We start from the raw sequence: 16,318 nt of genomic DNA on the forward strand, positions 1-16,318 counted from the left end.
TCAGTCAGATGCTGGCAGGTTTCTTGAGGAATGGCAGCCCATTCTTCACGAAGTTCTGCACTGAGGAGAGGTATCGATGTAGGTCGGCGGGGCCTGGCACGAAGCCGGCGTTCCAAAGCATCCCAAAGGCGTTCTGTAGGAGTCAGGTCAAGACTCTGTGCAGGCCAGTCTATTACAGGGATGTATTGTCGTGTAATCACTCCGCCACAGGCCGTGCATTATGAACAGGTACTGGATGTTGAATGATGCAATCGCCATCACCCAACTGCTCTTGAACGGTGGGAAGTAAGAAGGTGCTTAAAACATCAATGTAGTCCTGTGCTGTGATAGTGCCATGCAAAACAACAAGGCGTGCAAGCCCCCTCCATGAAAAACACGACCACGCCATAACATCACCACCTCAGAATTTTACTGTTGGCACTACACACGCTGGCAGATGACATTCACCGGGCATTTGCCATACCCACACCCTGCCATCGAATCGCCACATTGTATATGTGGTGCGCGTACTGTAAGACCTTCGGTACACACACCATCAGATTATTTGACTTGTCGCTCTAACGAAGTAGGCGAGTGTCAGCAATATGTCTGGTGGTCTAATCGTGGCGCGTTTATCTTCTGCCGTTAGGTCAGACGATAGAAATGCCACTTTCACGCTTAAAGTAGCAGATTGACGGTGACCAACTTTAAACAGAACTTGATTAATTTTCACACACATTTATTACAATAATAACAAGCATAAAAATTACTTAACTTGGTTCTGAATGTTATTTACAATCGACAATCTGAAGTTCCTTTGGCATTGGTATGTTAATCTTATTCTCACATACATCTCTGATACATGACAAAAGTGTCTATACATTTATCTTCATGGCTATGTACAGGAATATGATAATCTTATTAGGCGCAGACTGAAACTTGACTATAGACTGGTACAGTCAAATGTAGAACTCGTACAGACTGGTACAGACTAATGCAGACTGGTACAGACTGGTACAGACAAATGCAGACTGACTAATCGGAGGTCTGTACACTCGTTATAATACCTCGTGCGTTCATGTATCTCTGTGCGAGTGTGATCCGCGAGGAGAAAAGGTTCTACGTTAGCAGCAATCTCATTGGCTGCATTACATATTAATACGCTGATCGGCGGAAGCAGAATTTGGTCTGTCTCTATGGCAGCGCCATCTCGTAGTGCGGAGATGGACGAGCGCTGTGCCTGCACTGTTGTGCTTAGCGGGGCGCGCTCTAGTGGGAAAGTTGTGTACGCGCTGACTAGGCGGAACTATGTACACAACACCTACCTTTAGCATTGATGACAGCTTCCACTCTCGCAGGCATACTTCAGGTGCTGGAAGGTTTCTTGCGGAATGGCAGCCCATTCTTCACGGAGTGCTGCACTGCGGTCGGTGTGGCCTGGCACGAAGCCGGCGTTCCGAAACATCCCAAAGGTGATCTACAGGATTCAAGTCAGGACAGGGATGTTACTGTCGAGTAACCACTCCGCCACAGGCCGTTCGTTATGAATAGGTGCTCCATGGTGTTGAATGAGGCAATCGCCACCCCGAATTGCTCTTCAGCAATGGTAAGTAAGTAGGTGCTTAAAACATTAATGTAGGACTGTGCTGTGATAGTGCCACGCAAAATAACAAGGGGTGCAAGCCCCTACATGAAGAACACGACCATACTATAACACCACCGCCTCCGAATGTTACTGTTTGCACTACACGCGTTGGCAGATGACTTTCACCTCGCATTCGCCGTACCCACACCCTCTCATCGGATCGCCACATTGTTTACCGTGATTCGTCACTCCACATAAAGTTTTTTCAGTGTTCAGTCGTCCAATATTTACGCTCCTTACAACAAGCGAGGCGTGATGTTTGGCTTATCAGGAGCTGCTCGACCATGAAATCCAAGTTTTCTCACCTCCATCCTAACTGTCATAGTACTTGCAGTGAATCCTGATGCAGTTTGGAATTCCTGTGGGATGGTCTCAATAGATATCTGGCTATTACAAAATGGTTCAAATGGCTCTGAGCACTGTGGGACTTAACATCTGTGGTCATCAGTCGCCTAGAGCTTGGAACTACTTAAACCTAACTAACCTAAGGACATCACACACATCCATGCCCAAGGCAGGATTCGAACCTGCGACCGCAGCAGTCGCTCGGCTACAGACTGTAGCGCCTAGAACCGCAAAGCCACCCCGGCCGGCGCCTATTACACATTACGACCCTCTTCAATTGACTGCGGTCTTTGTCGGTCAACAGACGAGGTCGGCCTGTACGCTTTTGTGCTCTACGTGTCCCTTCACGTATCCACTTCACTATCACGTCGGAAACAGTGGACCTAGGGATGTTTAGGAGCGTGGAAATCGCGCTTAAAGACGTATGACACAAGTGACACCCAATCACCTCACCATGTATGGAGTCCATGAGTTCTGCGGAGCGCCCCATTCAGCTCTCTCGCGATGTCTAATGACTACTGAGGTCGCTGATATGCAGTACCTGGCAGTAGTTGGCAGCGCAATGCACCTAATATGAAAGTCGAATGTTTTTGGGGGTGTCCGGATACTTTTGATCACATAGTGTACATCTACATGGATACTCCGCAAATCACACTTAAATGCCTGGCAGAGGGTTCATCGAACCACCTTCACAATAATTCTCTACTGTTTCAGTCTCGAACAGCGCGCGGAAAAAACGAACACCTACATCTTTCCGTGCGAGTTCTGATTTCCCTTATTTTATTATGATGATCCTTTCTCCCTAAGTAGGCTGGAGTCAACAAAATATTTTCGCGTACGGAGGAGAAAGTTTGTGATTGAAATTTCGTGAGAAGGCTCGTTGAATGATATATCGCCTGTGTGGAAAAAATTCTCGTATCGGTCCCGGACACTCAACAAAGCAAACTTCTTCTGTGAGTGCATTTCTGACTCGAAACGATCCCTAGAGGCCTCACCGCCCCCCCCCCCCCCCCCCTACACTATACCGTTCCAGTTTTTTCATTTTGTTTTTATTCCCTCGCTTATGAGGGCGATGGTACATTGGTAGAGGTACATTGTCATTCTTCAGACGAAAGCATTTATAAAATACAAGACATAATTTGCGAGGTGCCGGGGCTAGCAGTGTATTTAACACTAAATTCTTCTAGAATCTTCATATGGAAATGATGCTCTAAGCCCCCCCTTTTCTAACTCCTACTTTTTCTGTTGTACATGGATTAAGAAGAAATGCGAACTGACTGTAATCGACCCTGCAAGTGGAGTAGAAAAGAGTTTGGCACCTGCAACAATTTAATTGGATAGAAATTAAGGAAAATTTCATTAACGTAGTGAGAAATGAAAGGGTTGTTCTACCGATTAACAGAATGAATGTTCTGTCCAAAATAACAATTTGATTTATTATGACTAAACTCAAAATAATAAACAAAGCACACAGATCATTTACTATACATCAAATTGGATGCTCAAATAAATGCTGTGAAGGTGAAGTTGTCCATAAACTAGATTGAGACATTTATGACCAAGCAGTATGTGGAGCCAACCCCTTGCAACTCAAATCTTAGAGAAACACCTAGCCAACCCAACATTAATTGCTGCTACAGTAGTGATAACTCAGACAATGAACACCCAAGACAGAACAAAGTTAGAAAAGACGAACAGGCACGCTCCGCTGAGCTCTGATTATCACCTAGCAAAAGTCTCTGATTTGCTGGTGCTGCGGACGTACATTACCAAGCTGTCTTCTTAACTGCAAGGACACGATATGGCGTGCCGGAGGCGATGGCTGGTTGCTTCGACGTCCCATCGTTGTGATGATAATGTCGTGAGTATAGCCCGAAACAAAATCTCCTGGTTTGGTTGTTCCAGACTAAAGACTTCCTAGCAACACAAATACCCCTCTGAGGGAGACAAAGAAGGCTCGCTACACAATCACGGATGGTACAGTGAGTGATTTTAACAAGAGAAGTCACACAGTAACTCTGCTACAGTCAACTTTAGCCAAAACTGCTCAAGACGAACAACATAGGCTTCTTGTATGCAGAACGCTCGATTGCCAACTGTACTCAGAAAGTTACGTTGAAGTCGAAACTTCAGCAACTTCGTCAAACAGTTACAATTAAATGAAAGTATACTAGACAGCCAACGGAAGGCAGACTGTCCAGAGCAGCGAGAGCTCAGTCTTGTAACCTACTCCGACCGAAAGGCGAGAGCCGACTCTCTCAAGAGCACCCGTACAAGCCGAGCACAGAACATTGGCGCCCCCACGACAGTGGTCGTGGTTAAACGTTCCAATCAGCAACTCGAAAACCGGCGGAAAATTCCCCTCTATTGCCGATGCAGTACTATTCCACCAATGGAGATACTTGGCGCCAATTTCTACGCCGATTTTGGTACGCCACGGAGCTATCCTCTGAGCCAGCCAATCACAGTTATGATTTTGCAGAAAACGCGGGAATTTGCCCACCAAGACTGCCTGGGAACACAAGTCATTCCAACGCCTCACTGGTAGCCCGCCAGAAAGTGTTTTCACTAAGTTTCTGTGAAGTAACGGAATCTCTAGCCAAGCCGCTCTGTCAGGCCCCTGTGGGCGTGTCACCGCCGCTCTTATGACAATGCCGGCATCTGGAAAGCATCCACTCGACTCCCTTGCACCCGTCGGCTTAGCCCTTTCAAGAACAGCAGAATCCACCTGTCACCAGATCACCCGGGTGACGAGAGACGCTGCATGGGAAGTCCGCGTGTGAAGGAGTAGCGACTTTTCACAGCATGCAGTTAGAGAGGAAAATCGAATTACTCAGAGTAAGATAGAAATATCAGAGGGGGCTCATGCCACCTCTCAAATTTCCAAAAAACTAAAAATATATAATACACACACGTTTTCAATATTATTAAAACAGCAGTTGGCACATTTATAAAATACAGCCAATGGATGACTGTATAATAAAATGATGCACTTAACTTATAGAAAATAAGTCTTGGCGAGGGTTGTTTTTTTGGGGGGGGGGGGGAATGGTGTTTTGGGTATTATGCGGAGTGGGAGAAAGAGAGAGGGACACTGAACCAAATTTTTGGAAAGAAAGGAAGGAAATGGGGTGGGGGTGTTCTGTTGAAGTTAAGAGGATGGGCAGATTTCACGATCTGATAGATGGAGGCGGTTAAAGTTTCGTTGGAACAGGATGAAGGGAGTGTCTAGGTGTAAGTTTGGGGGATGTGTTGCTATAAGTGAGGCAAAATATAAGAGTTAATCTTTAGCAATGAAACTGTAGGGTGGTTGGTGTCAAGTTTGCAGGAAGTGTTCAAAGTGAGAGGAGAGAGAAAAAATTGAAAAGTTCATACACGGTGCTAGTGGGGGATGAAGACGGATGTGGAAGGCGACACAGACTGCGTAGCATTCGAGGATCTGGAAGAAATCATACACTCCTGGAAATGGAAAAAAGAACACATTGACACCGGTGTGTCAGACCCACCATACTTGCTCCAGACACTGCGAGAGGGCTGTACAGGCAATGATCACACGCACGGCACAGCGGACACACCAGGAACCGCGGTGTTGGCCGTCGAATGGCGCTAGCTGCGCAGCATTTGTGCACCGCCGCCGTCAGTGTCAGCCAGTTTGCCGTGGCATACGGAGCTCCATCGCAGTCTTTAACACTGGTAGCATGCCGCGACAGCGTGGACGTGAACCGTATGTGCAGTTGACGGACTTTGAGCGAGGGCGTATAGTGGGCATGCGGGAGGCCGGGTGGACGTACCGCCGAATTGCTCAACACGTGGGGCGTGAGGTCTCCACAGTACATCGATGTTGTCGCCAGTGGTCGGCGGAAGGTGCACGTGCCCGTCGACCTGGGACCGGACCGCAGCGACGCACGGATGCACGCCAAGACCGTAGGATCCTACGCAGTGCTGTAGGGGACCGCACCGCCACTTCCCAGCAAATTAGGGACACTGTTGCTCCTGGGGTATCAGCGAGGACCATTCGCAACCGTCTCCATGAAGCTGGGCTACAGTCCCGCACACCGTTAGGCCGTCTTCCGCTCACGCCCCAACATCGTGCAGCCCGCCTCCAGTGGTGTCGCGACAGGCGTGAATGGAGGGACGAATGGAGACGTGTCGTCTTCAGCGACGAGAGTCGCTTCTGTCTTGGTGCCAATGATGGTCGTATGCGTGTTTGGCGCCGTGCAGGTGAGCGCCACAATCAGGACTGCATACGACCGAGGCACACAGGGCCAACACCCGGCATCATGGTGTGGGGAGCGATCTCCTACACTGGCCGTACACCACTGGTGATCGTCGAGGGGACACTGAATAGTGCACGGTACATCCAAACCGTCATCGAACCCATCGTTGTACCATTCTTAGACCGGCAAAGGAACTTGCTGTTCCAACACGACAATGCACGTCCGCATGTATCCCGTGCCACCCAACGTGCTCTAGAAGGTGTAAGTCAACTACCCTGGCCAGCAAGATCTCCGGATCTGTCCCCCATTGAGCATGTTTGGGACTGGATGAAGCGTCGTCTCACGCGGTCTGCACGTCCAGCACGAACGCTGGTCCAACTGAGGCGCCAGGTGGAAATGGCATGGCAAGCCGTTCCACAGGACTACATCCAGCATCTCTACGATCGTCTCCATGGGAGAATAGCAGCCTGCATTGCTGCGAAAGGTGGATACACACTGTACTAGTGCCGACATTGTGCATGCTCTGTTGCCTGTGTCTATGTGCCTGTAGTTCTGTCAGTGTGATCATGTGATGTATCTGACCCCAGGAATGTGTCAATAAAGTTTCCCCTTCCTGGGACAATGAATTCACCGTGTTCTTATTTCAATTTCCAGGAGTGTAGAATTTTGGTCAAGCAATAAACCAAGCTACAGTGGTGCAAGGTACCACTGGTCGGATTAAGGCTTTAGAGTGTGTAGTGTGGTAGAGATACCCCGCCTGGTTAGCCATGCGGTCTAATGCACTGCTTTCCGAGCAGGAATGCGTGTAGTCCCCGTCACAAATCCGCCCGGGGGATTAGTGTCGAGGTCCGGTTTGCCGGCCAGTCTGTGGATTGTTTTTAAGGCGGTTTTCCCCTGCCTTGGCGAATGCGGGCTCGTTCCCTTTATTCCACCTCAGTTACACTATGACAGCGATCGCTGCGCAAAACACTATCTCCACTTATGCGTACACCATAATCACTCTACCACGCAAACATTGGAGTACACTCATCTGGTTTGAGACATTCCTGGGGGCGGGGATCCGAACCGCACACCGCACAATAACCCTGAGTTCGGTGTGGGGCGGCGGTGGCGTGAGTGGACTGCTGTAGCCTGTTGTGGGGTTCCATACCACTGAGGTCTACGGCAGGGAGGAAGCCTCTCCGTCGTTTCTAGGTCCCCAGTTCCATATAGTACAATACAATGGTAGAGATGTGCTATCCCGATGTTCGTTCGGTTAGTGGTTGTAGTTATTTAAGACTATTGTAGGATTTTTCTTGGATGACCTGTAGATTGGGCTCTTATGTTAATTCACGACCGAGGATTAGGTCGCAGTAGCAGTAACAACAAGGCAAAATTGAATATGTAAATGCATTGATCTTGTTTACGGGTATTCCTCTCGATCTTCGGTAGTCCTGGTGAATGTTCCTTCAGTCGTTATATGTACATTTCTACGCTGACGGAAAAAAATCCCAAGACTAAGAAGGAGTTGTGCGAGATAAACGAAAGTTGGGAGGCGTGTTTCTGCAACTGGAAGATGTCTATTCAAATTTCACAGCAGTCGCATAAGAGTGGCTGTACTAGTGCCGATATGACGATGCAAATCAGGTTTGCTTTAAATACACACTGTAACATTCGGGAGCACTATTTACCTTTGAGACTGGACTTAGTGTGTTGATGTCAGCCAGGAATGCCTTTCAAGACGACGACGCTATTATCAACGCCACACCGAGTTTGAACGAGGTCATGTAACAAGGCTACGGGAAGTTGAATGGTCCTTCCACGATATTGCAAGACTTTGCAGGGAAGTAGCCATTGTATACTAGTGCTCGCAGTGGGAAGGTACTATCGCAAGAAGACCAGGCACCGGACAGCCTCGAGGCACTACTGAAAGGGTGGTACGGTTGTGGCACATCTTACACCGTCTGAAGCAGCAACTCCAGTAGTAGCTGGCACCACATTGCCACAAAAAACTCTTAAAAACCGAGGAATGAGCAGAAGAAAACAGTCTTGGTAGTGATGTTGAAATTACTGTTCATTTATTCGTCAATGACACGCAATTCGCCTGATTCAAGACATCTTCAGATTGGCCAATAAATGTTGATAAGCAAGTGATGGATTCTAGCGGTAATACCGGTTACTACACTGAGGTGAGAAAAGTCATGGTATACCTCCTAATATTGTATCCAACTTCCTTATGCTCGCCATAGTGCAGCAACTCTATGTGATAAGGATACAACATGTCATTGGAAGTCCCCTGCAGAAATATTGAGCCATGCTGTCTCTATACCCATCTATAATCGAAAAAGCGATGGCTGTGCACGATTTTGTGCACGAACTGACTTCTCGATTATGACCCATAAATGTTCGACGGGATTCATGTCGCTACAACTGTCAAGAATGATCTTAAAACCAGTCGCAAACAATTGTGGCCCAGTGACATGGTGCATAGTCATGCATAAAAGTACCACCTTCGTTTGGGAACATGACTTCTACGAACGGTTACAACTAGTCTCCGAGTACCGGAACATCCAGAGGACCCAATCCATTCAACGTAAACACAGCCCACATCGTTATGGAGCAGCCAATAGCTCGCACAGTGCCTTGTCGATCACTTGGTTCCATGGCTTCATGGGGTCTGTGCCACTCTCGATCTCCACCATCAGCTCCTCCTAACTGTAATCGGGACTCTCCTGACCAGGCCACGGTTTTCCAGTCCTCCAGGATCCAACTGATGAGGCCAGAAGCCCAGGAGAAGCGCTGCAGGCGATGTCATGCTGTTAGCAAAGGCGTTCGTGTCAGTCGTCTGCTGCCATAGTCCATTAGCGCCACATTTCGCCGCACTGTCCTACGGATATGTACGTTATTTTACGCAGTGTTGCTTGTCTGTTAGCTCTGACAACTGTACTTAAACGCCACTTTTTTCCTTTATTGTTATTTCACTCCCCATAATGGGGTGGCCTGGCAGCGGCACAATACACCGCTCTTCAGCCAAGAGAGTTACAAAAAACATAAGCAAATGAGAAAATAGTACATAAACGAGAATGGTAAAAATGAGTGAATAAACGATAACAAAAACAGATGAGTATAAAAGGTAGATTAAAAAAAAGTAGATAAGGGCCACACACACACGCAGGGAATGGGTACTGTACACCGAAGCGGAAACAAAGAAGCATCACAGTGAGAACACAAATGAATGACGCTGTTGGTGGTGATGTAACGTAACACTGCACACGGCACTGGAAAAATGCTGACACCACAACAAAAACGTTAAAAATCACTGCACGGAAAGGGGGGGGGGGGGACCTACCACCATAGGCTACGTGGGGTTTCCTACAAGGGCGCAGCAGGTAATGAAGCTGTCCCGAGCAACAGGTTCCCTAATGAGATGTTTGCGAACTGAGCCTCCCCCCACTGTTTGTCTACCCCAGTCGCTCACCCTCAGTGAAGGTGTTGTCACTAGCGTTTATCTGCCAACTTTCATGCTGATTGACGAAATGATGTTGAATTTATTTAAAGGTAGGCCAACTTTCCGCCGTCCAGAATACGTTGGCTTGTATAAATGCCTTCACCACGAAAACGTACATACATGAGCCAACTTCCAAGCTGATCAGTCAAATGGTGTGTAATTCTGTTGTAAGGTACCCTCAGCCATACACCGCATGAAATTTCACGTAGACGGTGAGGTTCCCCTTGTTTTGAAGATCAAATGTACAAAATTTCATCAAGATCGGAGCAACACTGTGGCTTTTGTTGAAATCCGTAAGTAAAGTTCCCTCCACCATGCACTGAACGAAGTTTTATATAGGCAGTCACCTTCCTCTTCGTTTGGGAAATAGGATTCATTTTTATACACCCCGCTCGCTCTATGCGGACTTGGTTGCGAGACATAAATAATAGATTTGAACAACAGAAATCATGTAATGATTTCTGTCGTATAAGGAGCAACATAGCTATTGAATAATAGCAACGAGAGCAGTCACATTCAGTGTTACACAAAATAAAGTTATATCTTGTAAATTATCACGACACAAAATGAAGATGATAAGCAATGTGGGACTTCCTTCCGTTTGCGTTTGAAACTTTCGGAGAACTCCTGTGTGGTGAGGAGGTTGGGAGGGGGCAGCAAGGGGAGCCTCAATTAGTTATGCCGGCCTGGGCCTCTGACAGGTTTAGTGCTCCACTGCTCGTAGGAAACCCCACGGTAGGAAACCCCACGACACACCACCATAGGAAGGGTAAGGGAGGGAAGAAAAGGGAGGGGGGAGAGACGGTAGCGGGAAACCAGGAGGGGGGAGGAGGGGGGCGGTGGAGGGGAGAAGGAAAGGAGCCGGAAGCCTGAGGGGGTGGAAAGGAGAAAGAAGGTGGGCAGCAGGGGAAAAGGAAAAAGAAGGGAAGGGGGAGAGGGAGGGAGAGAGGGAGCCCCAAGGAGGGTAGGGGGGAAGAAGGAGGGATTAGATATGGTAGGAGGTGTATATGGAAGGCGCGAGGACATTATCCGGGAGGGGGAGTTGCCAGAAGCCACCTTGGGCGAGGGTATGGAGTGTGTGAAGATGGAGACCAGGCAGGACACTGTGGTACAGGTGCGGAAGCGGGCTGGGGTGGGAGAGGATGGGGGAAACCAAAGGATGGGGGGGGGGGGGGGGATCCAGTTTGTGGGAGACATATAGGATTCGTATTCGTTCAAGGAACAGGAGGAAATGTGGAAGGGGATCAAATCATAGAGGATCCGCGTGGGAGACACGAGACGGATGCAATAAGCAAAGCAGAGTGCATGGCGCTCTCAAACGCCACTGCTCTCAGTCATTAAGTGAAGGCCATTGGCCACTGCAGTGTCCGAGGCGAGAGGTAGTCGCCTGAAATTTGGTATTCTCCGCACACTCTTGACACTGTGGATTTCGGAATATTTAATTCCGTAACATTCCGAAATATGATGTCTCATTCCGCGTTCAAAGTCCAATTGTGCGGCAATAAACGCGTCGGAAACCTTTTCACATGAATCACCTGAGTTCAAACGACAGCCCTGCCATTGTGCTGCCCTTTTATATCTTGTGTACGCTATACTACCGCCATCTGTATGTGTGCTTATCGCTATCCCACGACTTTTGACACCTCAGTGTAATGCACCAGCATTGCACATTTGCAATGGCGTTTGATGTGCTTACATCAACCTGTGAATTTGCAACGTTAATTACTTAAATATGTTACGTAGAGAAATGTATTCCAGAAATTTCTTTTTCTACCTCACCTATTTGTTGGTTTTGGGATTTTTTTTTCTCGTCAGAGTATTTTCTTTCCTTCCCCAGCCATTCTTTCTTGTGTCGATCTGAAACACACGAAATTCCTATGTTACAAGAGCGTGTTTTCCGGGAGAAGGTGTGACCACATGGTGACAGTATTGAGCTTCACCCTGCTGCCCTGACAGTGAATGTGTCGATTCTGTGACATCCAAATTTCTCTTAAAAGTCGTTCGTCTATCGCCCACTCTGTCCCGCAGTCCCGTCGTCGGGACATTCGACAAAGCTAGTTTCAGAGTTCGATTTTGCAACCTTTATAAGCGATCGTTTCATCGTATTTACTTCGCCAGGCTTACCCAAAAAGTGGGTCCAGTTCCGTCGAATACTGAAGCGCAGTACCGTATGAGCATACATACAGCCAAAGAAAGTGATCATGGAAGTCACGCATTGTAGACTACAAAAGTTTATTCAGTCCATGTATGTGTGAGATACGTTAAGCAACATGGCTTTATCAGAGAATGTGATAGCGCAGTCGAATTTTTTTCAGTCCGCTACCTCATACAAAAATGCAGAGATAAAGTAGAGCCCCTGCGCATGGTTTACTTTCATTCGGAAAAGTCTCCGTCCATATTCCCCATTAATTGACACATTGTATGGCATCCGTGATCAAGGTGCTCCAGAGATACTTCTAAAAAAAAAATGTCATCAGGCTACTAGCCTAGTGCAAGAATTTCTATTTGACATCACTTCCGCACCTTTCGTATCAATTCCTTTACACATTTTATCAAATAGATTCCCAACTGGTGTCACGAGTAGAGATGGGTCGAACTCGTTCACTCCAGTGAACTACTTCATTCATTTCACTCTTTGCCGTGAAGCGTTCAAATGAAGTAGTTCATTCGTGAAGTACGGAAGCCTGTCGAAGTTCCCCAGTTCGCCGCTCAGCCGCTGCTACGCTCGCTTCGCCTCGCTCGTACAATAAAGCTTCGTAATACTTCATAATTTTACCAACAGATGGCCAACTATGCAGTAACGTGAACGCAACGTTTTACGCTCTTACAGCGTCTGAGTTAACTTAAATAGAGCATGGTCGAAGGGGACAAAAGAAAGATAAACAGAGAAGCCTGTCACATATAAAGAAGGTATTACATTTAATCTTGCTCGAAATTTTCTCATGAAGCGTCCAAAAAAGTCTTTATCTGCCAAATGAAATATTATTTGTTGTATTCATGAACTGAAAAATAGGGCTACCAACGAAATGCAGTCCAATTTTATGTTCCTTGTAAAATTTAATCCAAAATAGAATGAGTATGTTTACCACTGTCACAGTCTATATATCTACGTTAAGTAATTATTCAGAAGTTTTCCTGTAGATTTTATTTTTGTTGAGAATAATAACCTTCTAGATTCAAAACGTAAACTGTCACCTGTAGTCATTGGTACGATTTCAGGTAAAATCCCTCTTTCAGTGTTATTAACAAACCTTTTATTTTCATGTTGGCTGTGCGTGCTCACCCAGCCAGCCTCTTCGTTTATGTTCATTTGTCTGCAAGTGCTGCCAACGGTAGGCTACCCGTAGACGCGAAGTATAACTGCACAGATAGTCACGAGTAATGTCAGCACTGCAGGTAGCAGCAGACGCTGCCTCCTCCACCCGTCCTAAACCTATCGTTCCCCACTAACACTGCGCGATTCGTCGACGGGCAGGACAGGGAGGAGTGAAGTGATGGGAGGAGGAGTGACGTGGGTGAGGGAGAGGGGAAGAGAGTGAGTGAACTAGAAAAAAGTGTGGAGTGTGCTATCTGTGAAGAGTTTGAAGTACCAGTTCATTGAAATTGAGTGGCAAGTTCACACTTCACTGAAGTGAAGCGTTCATTTGAACGACTCATTCACGAGCTCCCCATCACTAGTCACGAGGCTGAGTGAACTCCGTTCCAGACGCTTTCATCAGAAAATCTGAGTTATCCACATGGAATTCAAAACGTGACCCGATGTGTTAGTAGCCAGAGACGCTAACCACGTAACCACGGAGGTGCCCAGATGTACTTGTTGACTAGGTGAGGATGATATAGAAAGTAACCAGCAGTCGAGAAAATATCCCAGCAGCATTATCCGGAACCTGTCCTGCAACAGTATGCTTGCATGAGGGATCTGCTTTGTTACTTCTGCTGTTTATTCTTGTTTCGGAAGTCATCATAGGAACATACAGAAAGAAGTCCCACAGGCCGTGCTGTACGCTAATGATGCCACGATTGCTGTTACAATCACAGATAATTGCTGTGCTCCTCTCTAACAATATGGGCTGCGTATAAACACCCACAATTAGTTGTGAACTACGCCAACCTTTGTTCAGTTACATTAAGCAGCATCACACTAGAGAAGACAGAAAGTTTTTGCTACATGACATCCCGTATAAACGATCGAACAAATCAGCCACAACTTGCATCATTAGCGCCCGAGCTCTGTCTTGTAAAATGATGGGCGGGTCTTGCAGAAAGCGTCACCGCTACTTCCTGTAAGATGTTCGTTTTCGGAACACAGCATGCGACAAGCTTAGAATTACAAGCGGTGACGTTTTCCGCACGACCTGCCTACCATTTTGCAGGACAATGCTCGGGCGCATATGACGCAAATTGTGATTAGTTGCCGGCCGCGAAGGCCGAGCGGTTTTAGGCGCTTCAGTCCGGAACCGCGCGACTACTGCGGTCGCAGGTTCGAATCCTGCCTCGGGCGTGGATGTGTGTGATGTCCTTAGGTTAGTTAGGTTTAAGGGGCTCCGGAACGCCCTATACTTGCAATGTTCAAATAACGCTTATAAATTACATCTTTCCTCACAAAGTATTTGAGGTAGGAAGTTGAACTTTTTACAGATTATTTATTGAAATATGGTCTACAACTTAACACAGGGATTTTACAAAATTTTAGTTCAGTTATTAAAGATGATTTTTTTTCAATTGTAATGAAAATTCACAATATTTTTTTGCAATTTTTTTATTTATATATTCAAAAATATACAGTTTTTTGGAAAAAGTCTGTGTTAAATTATGCAGAAGGTACTGTGTAACATTTACTGAAAGTTTGAAACAAATATGTTTGGAGGATCCTTAGAAAACATGTAATTAGTATGAGAAAATAAAAGTTTTGGGAATCGAGCGACAAAGATTGGATTAACTTTTTAGTGCATTCCAGGTCCGTAGAATGGATTATCTTCATCCTCTGCAAACTCCTCCTCCAGCTTCCTCTTGTTCCTCCTCCTGTTTACTCTTGCTTGTATTTCTAGACTCTTTACAGCCCTGTCTGCAGCCCGAAGGCGTTCCTTGTCTAAAGCAAGCATCGCTCGTACCATGTTAGAACCTATCTTCATTCCCATATTTCTAAATACCTTGCACCTTACAATGTTGCCATCATTGAAAGTCGCAACAGCATCATACACACCAAAGTGAAGTGTTTCTATTCCAACAAATACAGTCTTGGGGATTCTCGACCATATAACACTATTTACACTTTCATTGGGGTTTTGAGTTTTTCCGTGAATACACTTTTTCAACAGTTCAGGTGCTGCTAAGTCTCTGAAAATAGGTTTTATCACCTTCATTATTGCATGAGGCAGACTAAAATGTACCTGATGAACACGGACGTTAATAATAACACCATTTGACAGCAGTTTAACAGCGCCACAGTGGGTCATGCCCATGTAGAACACATTTCAAAAAAAATTTAAAAATAGTTGTAGTCTTCGGAATTGAATAAATTATATATCTATTAAAAGGTAATAGTCTGCAGATTCAGAAAACGCAAAAAAGTAAAAATTGAACTTTTCATGATTTTGAGCCTTTCCGGAGCCCCTTAAGTAGTTCTAAGTTCTACGGAACTGATGACCTCAGATGTTAAGTCCCATAGTGCTCAGAGCCATTTGAACCATTTGCGATTAGTTGTTCGATCGATTGGGCTGGGAAGCGGTGTACTACGCACCACATCCCCAGGACTTAAGCCCTTGTGACTTCGACTTCATCCCCAAATAGAAGAAGCACTTCATGTCATTCGCTTCATAACTGTTACAGAGATTCGTCGGGCAACAGACCGCTCCACTAGAATGATAAACACCACTGGGTGTTGCTTAGGGTATTCTACGACTTCCACGACGTTAGCAACTGGATATACACTATGCTGGCAACTACTTCAAGGACACTAAAACTTTCAAATATGTATCTACTTTGTCTATGTTGTAAATAAATAGTTACTACAATTACACTTCCAACTCTCTTATAAAGCTACGAATGGCGATGCACGAGGAAAGGTCAGTGCAGCATGGATCCAATAGTGTTCAGATTCTATGTGACAATTATGTACTCAACTGCACAGCTGGGCATTTAAAGTGTAGCAGTATGAAGGCAGCATCAACAAAAGTAAGTGTAATGCATGCTTAGCATTTCACTGGAACCGCTTAAAGCAAGAACCGTAACGCCATCTTCACTATGTATATAGCGTTTTTTAGAAGTGATGTTCAATATTCAGGGATATGACAGGAACGATCATTCGAGAGAAAAAGAAGTAAAGTAAACATGGGCTCTAAAACCCATACCTTATGAGCTATGAGCAGTTACTGATCTTCGATACTTCGAAACAAATCTCTTCTACTGGAAGCTCTTTGCTTTCCATAATTTTGGAAGTGGTAGTATGAATCAAAACAAGAAAAAATGTCTAGTAAATACGTGCACTAAAATGCATACCTCTAGAGGTATGAGCATTTGTTCATTAGGAGAGTTGTGTTTCAAAGTAGCGAAGGTGTACAAGAGCCCCTACCTCTTAAGGTATGCATTTTAGAGTACATATTTACTGGACATTTTTTTCTTGTTTTGATCCATACTACCATTTTC

At 46.0% G+C, this 16,318-nt stretch overlaps 1 protein-coding gene across 1 annotated transcript in view; it reads left to right on the forward strand.

Annotated features, from left to right (window-relative positions):
- Positions 1 to 16,318, forward strand: part of LOC124606053 — a 172,915-nt gene that overhangs the window by 124,699 nt on the left and 31,898 nt on the right. The window lies entirely within an intron of this gene.

The sequence above is a fragment of the Schistocerca americana genome, chromosome 3 (assembly GCF_021461395.2).
Source record: "Schistocerca americana isolate TAMUIC-IGC-003095 chromosome 3, iqSchAmer2.1, whole genome shotgun sequence".
NCBI lineage: Eukaryota > Metazoa > Arthropoda > Insecta > Orthoptera > Acrididae > Schistocerca > Schistocerca americana.